Raw genomic sequence first — 20201 nt, 5'->3', positions numbered from 1 at the left:
CACCGTTCAGTTGTTATCATGTTAAAAATTTTATTATGTTCCTTCTCTTCTCTATTCCTTTTGGATGGAAGAACTTCAGACGATATGTGTGAGCTTGATGAGCAATAGCATGAATGTTCAATGCATACTCTCTTCCTTCTCTTCTCTTCTTTTCATTATGCTCTCAATTTCATTTTTCTTTTTCTTATTTCATTTCAACCTCAATTGTTTCAACCTCATTTCTTTTCTCTCTTTCTTTTCTTAATCCCATCTTGGGCATAATACTTTATTGCTCTCTTTTTCTTTTCTCATCTGTCTCCTCCTTCTTTTATTTTTGTTGGAAGCATCAACCATTATAAGCTTGAAGATGAGATGAGGTAAAGTCAATGGCTGATGATTTTTCTTGAGCTCATTCTCTTTCTCTCTCTCTCTCTTCTCTTCTTCCCTTCCTTTCTTTTTCATTCTTTCTATATTTTTTTCTTTAATCATCCTTCTACATTTTTCTCAAAAGCAACAACTTTTTCTTTTTCAGTTGATCTTATTTATATAGCCCTTTTGAAGAAATGACCGTTGGATGTGAAGTTGACCTTTTGTAGGTTTCCTAGTGCTTTTTGGTAGATGGTCACACTCACTTGTATTGTTATGTAGAGGTACAATGCTTTATCATATCTTGGTTGAAGAGCAACTTGTAGGACATGTTAGAGTAGAAGTTTATACTTAGAACATTTTTAGAACGTTCTTTACTTCTCTCAATGTCTTTATCCACGTTTGCGATTGTTCTGATTAACTTATTATGTAATTCTAATTTGCACATTAAACAAGGACAAGGTATATAAGCAACACTTTTACAATACATCCATTAAATAACATTAAATGTTTTAATCGTTTATGTTATCTTGCACTATATGTTCAAATCATCTTGTCATACATTGTGTAAATACATATATTAGTTGATCACAACATTTAGACAATATTAAATAATATAAGGCAAGTTGTTATTCATTGACGATGTTTTTGCTTTAGTTTTCTCTCCTCTTGTAGCACTGATTAATTGTGAGACATCAACCTTTAGTATTATATTTTTTCTTAAGAGTGAAGTGTCATTCTTTAGACTTAAAGGTATATCCTTTTGTTTTGCGCATATGTCCTTTAGACGATGTTGTAAAGCATGTTTTATTTGATAGACTTTTGCTCTCATTGCTTTACAAGGTCCACTTAGAAACTTTTATGTCCATCACTATGTGAATGTATATGTATCTTTAAGCATAGTGTCTTGACAAGTATATGTAGGCTTTTCCTACTGATCAGACACCTTCCCAAGAATACGTCATGTCATTTTAGCTTATCTCTTTCACTATTTAATATTTAAGTGACTCGTGTAGCCTTAGATATAACCTTTGACTTTTACTCTGATTTGGCTTGACACTTAGATGTTTCGAATCTTTAGACATTTTTCTCTTTGGCTTCTTTTTCTAGTTAAATGGGCATCTAGGTGGTTCATTTGATGGGTGCTTAGAGGATTCCATGTTGTCTATTATCTAGTGTTCAGACACTCTCTCTTATGACCACCCAAGAAGGGGATTTTATTCTCTGCGTGATATATCTATATTCTTTTCTTTTTCTTAGATATTTGATTACTCAAGATTATTTCATTTAAAATTATTTGTTAAGCCTCAAAACCAAAGATGCTTTAGATGATTCAGTCTCTTTAGACGATCTTGTTTCAACAAGATGAAGGTACCACCTTCCATCTATTTAATTTAGAGTTCTAGAAAGAATGTTAGTTCTTCCATCATTGACATCTCAAATTATCCCTGCATAATACTTGCAAACCCGTCACATAGAGAATCATTAGTAGATCCAAAAATAATATCACCAATATACACTTGAATTAGTAGGATATATTCTCCCATTCTCTTTATGAATAAGGTTGAATCAATTTTTCATATAGAAAAGTCATTTTCCAATAAAAAGTTGCCAAGTTTTTCATACCAAGACCGAGGGGCTTGTTTTAGTCTATACAATGCTTCTTAAGTTTATAAATATGGTTTGGATATTTAAAATCTTTACAATCAGGAGGTTGCTCAACATAGACATTTTCTTTGATAAAACCATTTAAGAAAGCACTCTTAACATCCATTTGATATAATTTAAATTTCATAAGAGATACATAAGTAAGAATTAAGCAAATAACTTCTAACATTGCAATAGGAACATAGGTTTCATCATAGTCAATACCTTATTCTTGACAATATCCTTTTGTAACAAGTCTAGCTTTGTTTTTGGTAATATGACTTTCCTCGTCTAGCTTGTTTCAAAACACCCATTTTGTTCCAATAACTTGATGTTTTTCTTTTCTAGGAATGAGTTCCTAAATATCATTTCTATTAAATTGATCCAGTTTTTCTTGCATTGCAACACATTTGTCATCTTGGAGAGCTTTACCAATATTCTTGGATTCTATCTGAAAGACAAAAACTACTGTCATGCAAAAATTATTTAAGTTTCATCTAGTGGTTACCCCTTTTGACATGTCTTCTACGAGTATTGATATTACACGAAGCTATTGATAGCTTTTAGGAACATCTTCTTGTAGAGGAGAATTATCAGTTATGTACATCTCTTCATCGCCTACAAGTTGTTTATTTGACTCAAGAGATTTCTCCATATACACATATTCTTCAATTATTAATATATATTAATTAGATTACAACACTAGTTATTAAAGTTTTGTGTCTCATATTCTACGTGGTGGAGATTGATCTTTGAGTTCATGTCAAGTCAATTTTCTTGTGAAATTTTTGTATTTGATTAATTAATAAAAATATATGGTCTATATATTATTTTATGTAATGAAATAAATAAATTATATTATAATTAAAATTTATGATAAAGAAATATTATTAAATATATAAACTATAATTAAATTTAATAATTTAGATTTATGTAATTCCTTTTAATTAAAACATAATTATTGAGGCGTGTCTGTCTTGTATTCAATTTTGTGGTGGTTGTAGCTTCTAGTCGATGTCAAGTCATCGTTTTTTTTTCCTTCGTCTTTGTATGTTTAATTAACTATTGATATTTATTTTAATTAACTAAAATCGGTAATCAATAAACATTTTCATTGTATGTTTTATATTATGATTAAATTAATGGTAAATATAATTGTTTTAAAATATATTTGTAAGAACATGAATATATATATATATATATATATATATATATATATATATATATATATATATATATATATATATATATATATAAATACCAATATGTTAAAGAAAAGGGTAAATTAGAGAGAGAAGCTTTTCCTTATTTTATTAAATGTATAAGCAAAGTAACTTTACCAAAATTTCTGATCATTTCTTCTAAAAACTCATTCCCTCTCTAGAAAGCTTCTCTTCCTTCTTTCTCTATCTTCTCTCTACCATATCTTCTCATTTCACCGTTACATTGTTGATTAGGTAGTGTTCCTGCATTCTCGGAATCAAGGGCTCTCTAACCATCCGATTGATTTCTGATTTTAGTGGGTAAGCTGTTCTTGCCCTTTTGTCACTGTTCTTAAACCTAGACATGCAACCTCTGCTGGTTGCACGTGTTTGATGGTTTCTTTTTTCTGTTTTATGCTCAAACTTAGTTCTAAAAGCAGTTTCTATCACCAATTTGGTGATTTTGTAGGACCTTGTGATTTTCGCTGTGAGAGGTACTGTTAAGGCATCATCAATCTACTGTTCTGTTCAAACTCTAAGGTAAGGGAAGCTGGGTTTTTATTTTCTGTTTAGTGAATTATAGTTGCATGACTTATAATTATGTTTGAAATTGTGAAACAATGTGTATGTGAAACTGTTTTGGTGTCCTATTGTTGTTTGAGCTGAGATTGGATGAAGTTATATGTTAGAACATGTGTTACTTGATGTGTGAATTATGGGACTGTGAATCTATGATTTAGAATCTGGTATGGGCAAGGTGTGATGTTGTATTTGAGTGTTTGAATGCAATGAATCATGTTATGCAGGTTGCTAGACAAAAAGTTAAGTTGGTTATGGTGTTTAGGCTATATTGGAGGAAGTGAGGTAGTGGTTTTGAGAGTTAGGGGTCATGGACTGAATTAGACGTGTGAAACAGTTTAGGTGAGTTAATTGTGACTTGTTAGAAGTGTTAAAATGGGCAAGAACTAGTTTTAAGTGGTAAATTTAGATTTAGGCCTCTAGGTTAATAAAATTGAAGTTGGAGAGTGTATATAAATGCATAAATATTAGAGAATAAGATTAGAAAGGGTTAGAATCATTTAAGCAAGTTCAATTAGGCTTATACTACGATCTATGATCATTAGAAGTTGGGCAAGAGGTTTAGAACGAGTTATGGAGTGGTGATTGCTTGAAATCTGCAAAAATTCGTTCTGTAGATTATGCAGAGTCGCATAGCGTACCCTGTGCACTATGAAAATTTTAGCTGAAAGGCTTCCCTGTTAGGAAAATTCGCTCAGTGCACCAAGGGTGGTGCGCTGTGCGAATTTATGTTGTCATGCCTTGCCTCCCCTGTCAGAAAAATTTGCTCAACGCACCAAAGGTGGTGCGCTGTGCAAATTTTTGCTGTCTTGCCTTGCAACCATGTGCGTTGAGCGACTTACTTCGCCCTGGTTTACCCTTTTCTTTTTTTTTCTTGGTTGGTTGATGATGTATGATACATGTATGGTTTGATATAGTATTCAATGTAATTATAAAAGGAGAAATGGTATGTTGATGCTTTAAACTGGATAGATGTTGTGTTGAAAGTAATGAAATGGAGTATGAAAGTAAGATCTCTTGGTGAAATCACTTTAATGTTTAGAATGAATATATGAGACTTTTTCATGGGGGTTATCCTAACACTCTAATGGTCTTTCATTCTCCCTTAGAGAGGATTGATGCATGTGGTGAGAGTAGTAGGAGGTCCTAGTGTAGGTGTTACTTGGACGCTTATTGCGCGGTAATAGACTAACCTTGTGTGTGGTAAGGTGAAACCCATTGGCAATGACTTTGCAAAGCAGTAGAGGCCACCACAAGTGCACAACCCGCCCTAGATCGATATTCATTCTAAGTCTGGACGTGTCTAGTCATGTGTTATAATATGATATGATGATTTACTTACATGCTTGTATGACTTGTGATTTTATATGTCAATCTTATAGAATAACATGTATGCTTTTCAACCTAGCTTATCCTTGTTGTTTGTGATTGTCTTGTATGTCTATGTTCTTCCTTTTGCAATGATCATCTACTTGGATGTGAGCAAAGGTAGATGAGATGCCTTTGGAGCAAGCTTTGGAGGGAGATGAGGCACCCCTAGTTCTTAGGCTTCTCCTTAACTGTAATCTTTATATTTTGAAAGACTCCTATATATGTAAAGTTTAAATTTATGGTCAATTTTGAATGACTGTAAACTTGTAACTCTACTTATATCCTTAAACTATTCTGTTGTATTTTAGATTTGTAAAAGAAAATTCATATTATGAAATTTTATTTTATTTATGTTTAATAGGTTCGGAGGTTCCTATATTTGGGGTTTGTTTCAATTGGGTCCTCCAATTTTGGAAGTGATCAATTGGGTCCCTAATTTGGTCAATTTGATTCAATAATAGCCTTTCCGTTAAATGCAGTTAACGACGTTAACTTTTTTAACATGTGGCAAGTTGAGCCATCCAGATGGCACCGTTTGAGTTGTATAGGTGGATTATAACATTTTTAATTGTTAAATATATTAATAAATGAAAATATAATTAGAAATTATTAAACATATTAAATTATTAAACATATTAAAGAAATGTTTCCTATTTTGGAGTAGCTCGTATCTGAGAAATTAGAGAAATCTACGAACTTAGGATTCGTTGCTAAAAATGGTATTGTGCTGACATTTGGGAAACATTGCTTTTGCGTGAGAAATTAGTTAGACATAAGCTTTCGTCTTCTTTATATTTAAAGGTCAAATCCCTAAATTAAAAGGATGTGTTAGGAGATCGAGCTGTCTTTTTTATATTTAAAAGTCAAATCCCTAAATTAAAAGGATGTGTTAAGAGGTCGAGCTGAAGAAATATGAGACATTTACCACCCGCGACTTTATAGTTTATAATATTATGCAACTTTATTTAATTAATTATAATTACTACTTAGTTATGTTTAGCTTGAATTCTTCTTTACGTTGATTATGACCTTTTGACGTCAAATCATCCTTCTTAGTTTTTGGATGGACTTTGATGTTTTGAGCTGTTTGTTGATTCTCAAGTCGTCATTCTTTACTTTTCTAAGTCTTTATATGGTTTAATAATAATTAGTAAGTTAATATATATATATATATATATATAGAAAGTAAATAATTTTAATGCATAAAACGTATTATAAATTAAAATTTATTAAAGATGTAAATTTAATGTATTCATCATATTTTTCTCTTAGTTTTATAAATAATTTATAAGATGTAAATTTATTTTTTATTATAAAATAATTATTGAAGGATGTTTGTTTTGAATTGTACTTGTGGATGAATGTGACCTTTCCGTGGATGACAGATCATCTTCTCTGAATTTTACTTCTATTTTAGTAAAAGTATACCACCATATTTATTTATATTGTTAAAATAGGTATTAAATAAATATTGTAATTCAAAATTTATATTCATAATTCTTTTTATAGGAAAAAGTACTTTTGAACATGTAAATTGTTTTAGATTTATGATAAATATTTTATGTTGATGTAATTTCAAAAATTATATGAAAATTTAATTTAAAAGTAAAATTAAAAAGCATCAAAATAAATATTGTGGAATAAACCATCTTTAAAAATTTTCTCGTCGAAATTACTACTCTATTTCATATATGAAAAAAAAAAAAGAATGGAAGTATTTTCGTTAGTTTTTTTAAGCCCGTCTTTTAATGTTAGAATTGACTTAAACGTCTTCCATGCTCCAAAAATTAATAAGCAACTTGAGAAAACTTATTCGGGGACTTTGTCATTCAAATTTAAACTTAATTTCACATCATATTTTTTATTTTTATAAATAATTTTTTCTTTGATGAGAAATTAGTTTTTAATAAATTTAAATTTTCCTCAAAAAAAATTACCTCACAATTTTTAATTATAAAGAAGATTAAAAAATAAAAAATAGTATATTACCTCCGTTTTATTAATTTTCGGGTTTCAACTTTTATTTAAAAAAACTATAATATGCTTTCCTATTTAAGGGATGAAGACCAAATCCTTTATATGGGTGAAGAGAAAAATGAAGAGTGTTGTGAGATTGCGTTTCCTCATTTTCCTTTTATTGGAAGTGGCGTGGTGTGAAGGATGTTGGAAGGAGGAGCGAGAAGCACTTTTGGGCATAAATTCACGTTTGAACTCTCCTTTCTCTTGGGACACCGACACAGATTGCTGTGAATGGAACTATGTGCAGTGCAACTCCTCCACAGGAAGAGTGGCTCAACTAGATCTTACTGATGGCTGGAGGAAATCAACAAAAAAATATATTAATTACTCAGATCTTTCTATCCTCAAAGATTTGAAGATTCTCGACTTGTCATATTCTCAAATAGTTGGTTGTGAGGGGAATGGAGGTATTAATTCCTGCAACTTCTATGTCTTCGTCGCTCTAATTTCTTACTCGTTATTTTTTTAAGGGATAAAGATACTTACACAATATTTTTTGACAATATTTGAACATCATTATACGTCTCATTGTGTGATTGGTTTCAAATGTTTAAAAAAATGTTGTCTATGTATCATTATTTTTTTCAACTTTATTTTTCATATTGTAGAGTTGCCAAATCTGGAGGTCCTCGATGTTAGTGGTAACAAGCTGTATAATGCTTCGACCATTCTGTCTTGTTTGGACGGCGTTCCATCTCTTAAGTCGCTTAATTTAAAATATAACAGCTTCAGTACATCTTCAATAAACCAAGGTGAGACTAACAATTTATTATTTATTTTAAGAAATGACAACAATAATATAAATCTTCTAATTTTTTATACTATATTTTATTTTTCACATTTGTTGGCTTCCTTCACAACTTTTGGTTTTAATCAATACATGTGCATATACATAAGCTTTTGAAAGTGTGTCACCAAAGCTGCCCAATTTGGAGGTGCTGGACATAAGTCATAACTATTTGACTAATGACCTCTTATCATATCTGGAGGGATTCACATCTTTAAAGGAACTTAATTTAGCTGGAAATCAATTGGGCCCGGATCTTCACATTGAAGGTATTACTTGTTTTTATTGTAATGTATATATATATATATATATATATATATATATATATATACTTAAAAAATAATACTTTAACCCGTATAATTGTTTTATATTTATTTGCCACTATTAATTTTTTTTTATACTTATAAGTTATTTGTGAATCTTTATTTCTTTATCATATTCTTAATAAAAACGTTGAAACTCTTTTCTGTAACATCATACATGCTCGAAATGATTTCTGGTTATTATTTCTGGCTTTTTTTTCCCTACGAAAATGGTGTAAGTCAGACAGAGAGAATTGAATTTACATTAATTTCTTCAATCTAGATAAAGTGAACTTTTAGATGTTTAACATACACTATAGGTTTTGAAAAATTACTTTCGGTTATTTGAAAGCAAACTAGTTTTGTAATGCTTCTATTTCAACAGTGAAGAAAAATATAACCCTTCACGAATTGTAGTTTGATTAATTCTTAATTTATGGCTTGCAGGATTATTGACTATGTCCCGTTTGACAAATCTTGATTTAAGCGATAATAAAATTCACTCTTTCGTGACCCATCAAGGTATTTAAGAAATAAAATTAAAAATAATATATGATCTGTTCTCTTTAGCCTAATTAAAGTTTTATGTATATACTTTTTAGTTAATTTAAGTTTTGTATGACTTTCAGGTTCAAAAAGTCTAAGTAGATTGGATGTTCTTACTTTAGATGGAAATATGATGGATGGAGACATACTAAGGGAGTCATTACAAGCTTTATCATCATCCATTAGGAAGCTTTCTATGTGTAATAATATATTTAAAGGATCAATTGTAGCTCGAGGTAGTAATATTTATGATTTTCACAAGGTAATTTAATTCTCTGATTGCTATATCATGATTCATGTCATTTTTTTTTTATTTTGTAGATCTTCATAATTTAAGAAATCTAGAATATTTGAGATTGGATGGAAGCAGCAACGTGAAGAATGAATTTTTCAAAAGTATTGGCAATTTAACATCCTTAAAAGTTCTCTCTTGCAAACTGTCATATAAATAACACTCTTCCTACTACTGGTAATTATATCATTGGCTTGTCTTTTTAAGTTATTTAATTAACATATATGTTATGCATTCCTAGTTTAGTTGAAATCTTTATATCTTCATATTATAATCCATGCAAAATTATCTGTTTTTTTTTTTTTTTGTCAAAATTTCATATTTCAGATTGGTTTAAGTTGAAGAATCTTGAAGAGTTAGATCTAAGTGAAAATCTATTTGTGGGACCACTCCCTTTGTCTTTCTTAAATATGACATCTATTCGGAAGTTGGAACTTTCCCGAAATCAATTTAGTGGAAAGTTTGATTCTAATATTGCTACTCTTACATCACTTGAATATTTTGGTTTTACAGAAAACCAATTTGATGTTCTTGTTTCTTTTAGACCATTTTTCAATCTCTCAAACCTGAAGTTCATATATGGTGAAGGAAACAAATTCATATTGGACTTACAACCTAGTATGCAAACTTGGATTCCTAAATTTCAATTACAAGTGCTTAGTTTGTCGTCAATGATTGTTACACATTCTCTTCCGTTCCCCAGATTTCTTCTACATCAAAACAATTTGACTAGCTTAGATTTCAGTAATTATTGGTTTGAAGGAGGATTTCCTCATTGGCTGTTAGAAAACAACACAAAATTGACAGAAGTTCTTTTGAGAAACTGTTCTTTGAGTGGTACTATGCAACTACCATTTAGATCCCTTCCTGGGTTACAGAGCCTTGATGTGTCTGAGAATACCATAATTGGTGAAATTCCAAGCAAGAATATGAGTTCTGTTTATCCAAATTTGGTTTATGTAAACATGTCCAGAAACCACATCCAAGGTTCAATTCCTCGTGAATTAGGCCAAATGAAGTTATTACGTGAGTTGGATCTTTCATACAATCAATTGTCTGGAGAAATATCAGAAGACATGTTCGAAAAGGACATGAACCCTTACGATAGAAACCAACTCTCATACCGACTCTATGTCTTGATGCTTTCAAATAACAGGTTTGAGGGACCCTTTTTTACAATACCCACTGATTTACAGTACTTATCATTGAATGATAATAATTTTAGTGGTGAACTTCCGAGCAACATTTTTGACATATCCATCATTTCATTGGATGTAAGCAACAATCATTTGGTAGGAAAGATTCCAAGCTTTGGTAAAACAATTTCAAATTTGATGGAACTTCGTATGTCCAATAACAGCTTTGAAGGATTCATTCCATTAGAATTGGCACAACAACCATATCTACTTTATTTAGATCTCTCTCAAAATAATTTGACTGGCTTTGTACCATCATTTCTGAATTCTTCTCTGAAATTTATCCATTTGAGCAATAATCATTTAATTGGAGTGTCCAAGAAAATGTTCAATGGAAGCTCTCCTGTAGTGATGTTAGACCTTAGCTACAATGAACTATCTGACAACATTCAAGATATGATACAAGACCTTAGTCATTCAAAGTTGAATTTTCTCTTTTTAAAAGGTAATCACATTACTGGGGATATACCAAAGGAGTTATGCCAGATGAAATATTTAACCATGTTAGATCTTTCACACAATAAATTTTCTGGAGAAATACCCTCTTGCTTTGGGATAATGCCTTTTGATAATAATAACCTTGATTCATCATTAAAATTACTCAAAGGAAGCTTCTATATTGACTTACATGTAACGGAAGCCACATCAAGAAGAACGGCTGTACCTCGCGCACCAGTATCAACAAAGCAACAGAAAGTGACAGCAAGTTTCACTTCAAAAAAAAATACCTATATTTACATGGGAAGCATCCTTACTTACATGTGTGGAATCGATTTATCTCAGAATAAACTGAAAGGAAATATCCCATTTGATATTGGGAAGTTGACAAGAATCCAAGCATTAAACTTGTCTCATAATGATTTAACTGGACAAATTCCAGATTCATTCTCAAATTTGGTTCATACAGAGAGTTTAGATCTTTCTTTTAACAAGTTGAGTGGTCAAATTCCTCAAAAACTCAATAATCTAACATTTCTTCAAGTATTAAGTGTGGCACACAACAACTTATCAGGCCCAATTCCTGAAGGAGCTCAATTTAACACATTTACTAATACCAGCTATGAGGATAATCCATTTCTCTGTGGACCTCCGTTAGCAAAGAGTTGTCATCAAGCTCCTACAATTATTCCACATAAACCAAATTATGAGGACAGATTGATAGACATGTATTTCTTTCGTGTGAGCTTTGTTGTGTCATATACATTAGCATTGCTAGCAACTGCAGCAGTTTTATACATCAATTCCTACTGGAGACAAGTCTGGTTTTATTAACTAGTGAGTTCAAATTGTTACTATTTTATTGTGGATAACTTTTGCAGGTTTTGTAATGCTCGCAATATATAACATGTATATTGTAACCATTGGATATTTGTTTCGATGTGAGTCATACATGTCTGGCTTAATATAATAAGATGAAATTTAAATTTCTATATTCAATAAATTGTTGTTCAGGAATCAATATTTCCTTTTTAGTCTTTTACGTTCTTCATTTATACTGTCATGAGAGAATTAATTCTATAATTCTATAATTGTGTAAATCTATATTTTTATACTTTTTTAATTTTATAATTTTATAATCTTATAAATTTATAAATTCGTAATTTCATAATTTTATAGATTTATATTTTTATAATTTTATAAATTTATAAATTTATGATTTTATAGTTTTACACTTTTATAATTTTATGATTTTTACTACAAGAAAAAACAATTTTTAATGTCAATTATATAAGAACAATAAAATAATAAAGAATAATAGTAAATTTTAAAAGGTAATACTCGATTATTTTATTATTGAAAAGTTATATTATAAATAAAATATCTATTAATGGAATTTCATCTTATCAAAATCACCATCTCACTAAAACTCTTTTTTAAAAACTTTTCTCTACTTTGTTATATCTTTGATCTTATCTTTCATCTGATTAAAGATAAAAAAAATCATAAGAGTAATCCTTTCAGAGAATTCTATACATACAACCAATCAGAATTCAAAACTGAATAACTTCAATTTTTGTTTCCTTTTTAGTTAGTATAAAGTTTTTAGTTGCATGTGACTCTCTCATCAGACATATGTAACTCAAAATAATTCAAAGTAAATCTTTGTTTGCTTGATCATAATGATGCATTATGATATTTTAATAAAGTTTTCTTTGTATAGTTAGAAAATCTTGTGAGAACTAAAACTTTATAATCAACTTGTTAGTCAAGGTTTTTATTCTAGGTAAGGAAAGCTAGTAAAATTGTTTTATCCTTAATTATGTTATGGTTGGTGTGATATGTTATGTTGAGGAAATTTTATGTATAATTGAATGATGAAGTATTGAAATAATGTATGAATTGAGTTTTTGATGAATGAATATGTCTAAGATATATTAGATTGGCTAATTGAAGTTTCCTAAGTATCAATCTATACCATTTTCATGTAAGAAAAAGGATAAAATAGCCCAAAAAAAAAAATTCAATTGGAGCATTTTTAAAGCCTTTTTGCCGATATAAGGCTAACAAACCAAGGTCTCCCCCCTAATGTTGGATAGGAAAAATCTCGGATCAATCTAAGGACTTGGTCCGTATTAAGTCTTAAATTTGTTAAGCTAACCTAGGTTAAAAAGACAAGAAAATAATACAGTAGGGGAAAAAATAGAAAGGAAAGTACAAAGAAAATCAAATTGAACTAAATGCATGTTGTGAATATGTAAAATGCTGAATTATGAATGCAAATGCAATGCATGAATCGGGATTGATAAATAAAAAATGCCAGAAGCACTGGTTGAAACTAAATTTGGCAGCAATCGAAAGTAATGTGTGACAACACTACTTTAGGATGCAAGTAGATGTCATATACTATAATGTTGATGTGCGAAATGGAATGTTGTGGCTGGAATATAAAATTGATGCAGGATGTGAAAACTCTATGGTGTAATGAGTTATTATGCATATGATCGTGAAATACACCCAAATTATGCATATGATTTCAGAATTTATAATCCTATGTGACAGAATGCATGACAGATGTTTTTTATGCACTTTTTCTGGAGAAAACATAACCTGAATTCCTAGGATGCTAATTCACTTGAAATGACCTAAGCTAATGTAAAGGTGTTATTTCCAAGCAAATGAGGTAAAATGATCAAGTGATGAAATGCATAGTGAAGATTTGCCTAATCAGAATTTGAATGACAACAAACCACATTCTTCAAAATGGCCTCTGGTTGCACCCACTAGTTAGCCCCTTGTAGGCAGCTTCATCTTCAAAAAGACACTTTTATTTGTTAAAAACACCTAATTAATTTCATTTTTACTAAAATCCTAATAAAAAATTAACCTAATTCTAAAAACTTAAAATATAAAAGAAATTAAAAAGGAATTTTTAGCACAGAAAAATCAATTCCAGTAAGCTCTATTGGTCCCCAACACTCGGCGGTACCAGGGACTGAATTTCAATTCCTTGAAGCTCTAGTGGTCTAGTCGGGCGCCAGACTTAAAGCTATGAGGCACTAGTCTTTGCATTGGGCACCAATAAGGTGTGTTGTCAAAAGAAGATGATGATGGAGATCATTCGTTAGGATTAAATTTTGATAATGACAAAAAGTAAGACTTGTAAATTATTTATGTATATGATAAAACTTTTGTAGTTACTCCTATATTAGTAAATATTGTGTGTAGGACTTAATAGAGAGAGTCACCTAGCAGAATGTACAAAGATCAATTAGGAAAAACAAATTTCAATTTTTTTTTTGTGGTAATTGATTATTTAGTTAAAATCAAGTCTTTTAAAAAGGAATTATGTGATAATCGATTTTTTTGTTTGAATAATTGATTATCATGGATAATTGTGACTTAAAAATTTTCAAATGTATATATTTTTGGGAACTATTTTCAAAAGTAACATTTCAATAAGAGGTTTAAATATGTGATTTATAGAGAAACTCTGAGTTTGTGAAAATGGATTTTGAAAAATCTAATGTTGATAGAGTAATAACTTTTACTAAGTGGGTTCTTGGGTGATTGAGTATTGTTATTTTTGTTAGGAGAAGTTGTTCATCCTTTGTGTGACTTAAAGGAGGTGATTCATTCTTTGTGTGGTTCAAGAAATGTATCTTTCATCTCTTTTATCTTTCATCTCTAGTGTCTTCAAGAGATGTGTTTTCTAAACCTTAAACTATTTCTTCTACGTTTCTAAGTTTGATTTATTTTAGTGTTTAAGTTAATCTCTCTAAATTGGACATAAGGTATTTTAATCTGAACTAGTATAAAATACCTTGTCTAATATTCTCTTTCCTTACACTTTTTAAATTATTTTTGTTATTTGTGGAAAATTTAAGGATAACTAATGATTGCATATTTATGCCTACATTTTAGATTTAATTTAAAATTTTAATTGAAAGAATTGTGCTTAAATGATTGATTTGAATAAGATTTGTTATGAATTGACTTATCAAGTTTGGGAATTATAAAACGACGTAAAAAATGACTTTTAGTTGCATAAATTATTATTTTTGGATAGTCTAATATTTATTTGTGGAGCTAAAGTTAGAGTTTTATTCATTTAAAGCGAGAAATTAAAGGGTGTTGCTCCCTCCACTTCCCCAAGTGGGACCTGCACCTCCCCACTATTTTAATTTTCAAAAATATTTTACACCTCCCTACTATTTTCTTTTATTCCAAAAATACCCTACACCTCTCCACTATCCTTAACAATTTTTCTCTTTCTCTCCCTACATTAATGGAGCATTTACATGCTGGAGCATTTACATGACTCAAATTTGAACTTCTGATATATTTTCTTAAATAAGTTTGATTTGATTCAATCTTATTTTTGTTGTTGAATATATTTTTTTCTTTTCAAATTACTTAATAAATGGTAAAATTTTGCTCTAAATTTCTAGAAATATGTTTATATATATGTGTATTTTTTTTACATATAATATCTATAATTTTTAACATTATATTATGTTTTAACTCATCGACATGTTTGACTCAAATAAATTGAATAAAATATTTAATTTATTAGATAAATAATATAAAAATATTATTAAATACTTAAAATATAATAAAAAAGTAATTTGTAAAAATTTAGAATTTATTTAGTTCTTTCGTCGTTATAAAGTTAGCATATAATAATAATAATAATATATCACTATTTACTATTAATATTATTATGTTTATTATTAAAAGAAGGGTGTTGCTCCCTCCACCTCCCTAAGTGCTCCTCCACCTTCCCATTATTTTCATTTATTTCAAAAATATTCTACACATCTCCACTATTTTCTTTTATTCCAAAAATACAATCTTTCCCTTTCTCTCTCTACATTAATGGAGCATTCACATGGTTCAGATTTGAATTTGTGATATATTACAAAATATAAAATTCAAAATACAAAATATATTACAAAATATTACATATATATAAACATTTTTCTAGAAATTTAGAACAAAATTTTACCATTTATTAAGTAATTTGAAGAAAAAAAATATATTCAACCGCAAAAATAAGATTGAGTCAAACTTATTTAAGAAAATATATCACAAATTCAAATTTGAGTCATGTAAATGCTCCATTAATGAGCCATGTAAATTCTCCATGTAGAGAGAGAAAGAGAAAAATTGTTAAGGATAGTGGGGAGGTGTAGGGTATTTTTGAAATAAAAGAAAATAGTTGGGAGGTGCAGAATATTTTTGAAATAAATTAAAATAGTGGGGAGGTACAGGTCGCACTTGGGGAGGTGAAGGGAGCAACACCCGAAATTAAATTGTCAATTTGCAAAATAAAGCCCAAAATTAGAATTTTATAAAGGAATACACAAAGAGCTGAACGCACCCTTGTTTTTACAAATATACACCCCTTTTTCAGCTAATGGGCCAAACAGTCACCCTTTTTTCCTACACCCTCTAAATTTTCCTACACACACTCCTCCTAAATCAGACTCCACCAGATCATGACATGTGGTAATCCTAAACTCTAAGTGTCATCCAACCACATGTTGCCAACTCATCACCCTTGCCACATCAGCCCTACCACGTCAACATCTTCAACCTCCCATCATCCCGCAACAAAAACCCTAGCATCATCAACGACCAGCCACCGGACCATCACCTTCAACGTGTCATCTTCTTTTTCTTCTTCGTTGGCACCATGTTAATCTCCATCTCCATCATGAAACCTACCATCGCACCTAATGAACTTGCAAACCAGAAAACCACCATCATTACCAACCTCTCGCGATGCTCCTCCATCACCAACCTTAGGCCACCATTCTTGTCATCACCTGCAACGCATACCTCGACCAAGGAAAATCCTGAATTGTGAGTGTCGCGATGAACCCTAAATTGTGTCGTTGTTCATCAATCTTCTTTGCGAGCCAGATGCGCCATCACCACCACGAGCCAGATCGACATTCGCCTTTAACCTCATCCAAATCGCTTATCCATTTTTCCAAAAACCCTAGTTGCGTCTTCTTCCTTCTCCGCACCTCCACTAAATCGCGTCGTCATGAAGCCACTATTAAAGACAAAATCGTTTATATGAACTAATGATCTCATGTTTTGAAGTTTAATCAAATAACATTAAAATGGGTTAATAACCAGAAAACAACCTCGGATAAAAGCACAAGACTTAGAGCCTAAGCCTCAAATAAACAATAACTAGAAACTGAACCCAAACATAGAAAAACATAGGAAAACACTCAAGTCCTTAGAATTAGAAAAACATATAGGCTAAAACACCCAGACGCATGACTGAACGATGTCTTATATAAAAGCGTCCAAGAGAGATTGAGTTAAGCGCTCAATGCTTAAAATACCTACATTAGGTATTTGGCTTCTCCCGAATTGGCTTAACAACCCACCTATTTTTTTATTGAAATCAAATTAATTAAATTAATTATTCAAAAGGGACAACTTTTACTTCGTAGTAGAGCTTTTCGTGTTGCGTTGTGCTAGCGTCTACCCAAAAGTTCCCCTCTGCTATATACTTTTGTTATATGTAGTTTCTTGGTCGAACGGTTAAGTATGTCTCATTAAACTAAATTGACAAAATTTTATGCTTGATAACTTAGAATATATAACAATAGAGTTCTTTTGTTTCATTTTCTTTTATATTAATTGGTTGAATTATTACTGTTTTAATTAGATCAAAATAACATGTCATAAAAATCTTAGAAGGAGAGAGTGAAAAAAAATTAAGCCAATGAGTCAACCAGTTGAATTCAAATTTTTTTCGACTCACTAATACATGAGTTGGGTTGAATTGGTTCACTAAGTAGTCAACCCATGTTGAGTCGAGTTGGGTAGAGCCAGATTACCCATTTTAACAACTCTACTTACATGTTATAAATGAAAACTAAAAGGTTAATAATATTAAATACAATACAAATCCATGATTAAAAAACATATAATAGTTAAAAGAAGTTACATCACATTTATTTATATTTAATTATCCTGATAATCGTATAGTTGTCAGTAAAATTAGTTATTGGTTCCGTGAATCCGGTAACAGGAAAGAAAAGATTTTAAATATCATTAATATATATTTTAAATAATAAATAATTAATATTATATTGAAAAGATAAATTTAAATGTTATTAAAAGGCTAGGTGGGTGTCCGTCCAGTTCACCAATCACACTAATATTCTGATTAAATAGCAATTCAAATTATTCGGTATGCTATTATATGGTTATTTAAATATAATTATTGACAATAACGTTGCAACGCGGAAAGTCCTGGTACTATGTTACACCCATATGTATTCTCACAGATTTCATTTGACATTTTAAGCGAATATTTTTGAGATGTTTTCTATTCAAAAAAAAATTCTGTATATCATCATTCTAAATCCATTTTATATTAAATTTAAGGGTTAAATATGTTTTTAGTCCCTATACTTTGGGACGATTTTGGTTTTAGTTCCTTTTTTAAATTAAGGTACAATTTAGTCTTTCAACTTTGGAAAACTCTGGTTTTAGTTATTTTTATCAAAATTTTTTAACTTTATTTGTTGTTTCAAATGCAAAAATGTGTCAAAAGAAGTAAACAATCCAAATGCTATAATGAAACCTACTTGAAACAGCAGATAAATTTTAAAAAAATTGATAAAACGGACTAAAACCAGAATTTTCTAAAGTTGAAGAATTAAATTGTATCTTTCGAAAGAGGGACTAAAATCATATATATAGGGACTAAAAGCATATTTAACCCTAAATTTAAATTTCTTAAAATAAAATCTGATATTTAAACAAAATCACATAAAATATCAATGAGTTATATAAATAAGTCTGTCTTAAAACTAAAATTAATATACATATATTATTAGCGTATAAAATAATAGAAAAATTATAACAACAACTATATTTTAACTTAACAGAATAAAATAATAGGATGAAAATATAAATATAGTACATAATAAATAATTTATTTAATTTTTACTTTTACAATAAATAGTCATTTAAAAATAAAATGTACTTGATACAATTTGATACTACACGGTTACAAGTAAGTCAATTTCCATTCGACCACAAATTGGTATGATTCTAGCCAAGCATAAGTCAATCAATTCCTTTTTATCACAAGCTTACTAGCTTTTATCCAGTTACAAGTTGGTCACTTCCTACCTGATCACAAGTTAGTCTCATGTTACCCGACCACAAGATTACCAATTCCTACTAAGGTATAAGCCAACATGTTTTTACTTGGTCGTAACTTGACCTGTCACATTGATAAAGATACAAATTTTCTTTGTTTTTCTTTACATTTAGACTACAGTAGAGGACGACTATCGAATACTTACTGCCAATATCATGTTTCATAAATCGAAGGTTTACTACAACTATTTTACTAAAGTCTTTAACATGCCTTTAAGTCATAAGAAAACTCTGGGACTAATGTACTATACATGGCTTAATGTTACACGACCACAAGCTGGCCAGTTCCTATCCAGGCACAAGCTGGTCAAATCCTACCTAGCCACAAGTTAGCCAGTTCCTATTAGGCCATAAGTTGGCCAATTACTACCCAAGCACAAATGGGCCTGATCCTACCTGAACACAAGTCAGCCTATTCCTACCAGGTCACAAGCCAACCTACTTGGCCTTAACCCGACTTATGGTACTCTAATAGCGTATTATTCTTTAACTTAACACATTCTAAATCAAACAACTAACTCATGAAGTAAATAGGCCATAGGTCCACCCAAGCTCATGTAGGTGATGACCCACAAACTCATAATTATCTTATAAATAGTACATTCATCAACGTAAATAATTTACGTTCATATTCGTAACATTAATTGCTACCTGACGCACCCGACTAACTTGGGCTTTAAAGCGTCCTTTGCAAACACTACCATCAGTCCATGGAGCACGAGTATTGAGAGGAGGGCAGAAGGAAGAACACTTGACGCATGGAAGAATGGGGTAGTTCATGTAGCTCAGTTTCTCAAAGTGTAATCGACTTAGTAAGTACAATTAACATACTTGAAATTTCATTGATAAAGATACCAATTTCCTTTTCTTTTCTTTGCATTTACTTTGCAATACAGGTAAACTATTGGATACTTACTATCGGTATCATATTTTGTAAACTGAATGTGATCTACAACTATTTTAGTGAAGTCTTTCACATTTCTTTAAGTCGTGAGAAGATTGGCGGGGTGATGTACTGTACACAACCTGATGTTATTTGGCCACAAGTTGGCCTAGTCCAGATTGTGAAGACAAGATCGTTTGAGAGAAAGACTAGGATTGTCTAAAGCATCTCTAGCTTTGAAGTTTAAAAAACAACATTAAAGGAAATAGTCTTAGGTAATCAAACATGGAAAAATACAAAAGATCACAAACACAAAGAAAAAATTATAATGATTATAAAACGTCTAAACACTAAAAATCAGAAAATACAAAAATACCCAATGTCATAAATAA

General features: G+C 30.3%; 1 pseudogene; it reads left to right on the top strand.

Moving 5' to 3' along the window:
• The first annotated feature begins 7231 nt into the window (after positions 1-7231).
• Positions 7232-11696, top strand: LOC106773024 (annotated as a pseudogene).
• Positions 11697-20201: the final 8505 nt, after the last annotated feature.

The sequence above is a fragment of the Vigna radiata genome, chromosome 9, assembly GCF_000741045.1.
Source record: "Vigna radiata var. radiata cultivar VC1973A chromosome 9, Vradiata_ver6, whole genome shotgun sequence".
Classification (NCBI taxonomy): domain Eukaryota; kingdom Viridiplantae; phylum Streptophyta; class Magnoliopsida; order Fabales; family Fabaceae; genus Vigna; species Vigna radiata.
The sequence above is the reverse complement of the archived record's forward strand: the minus strand, read 5'-3'. Positions and strand labels throughout refer to the sequence as shown.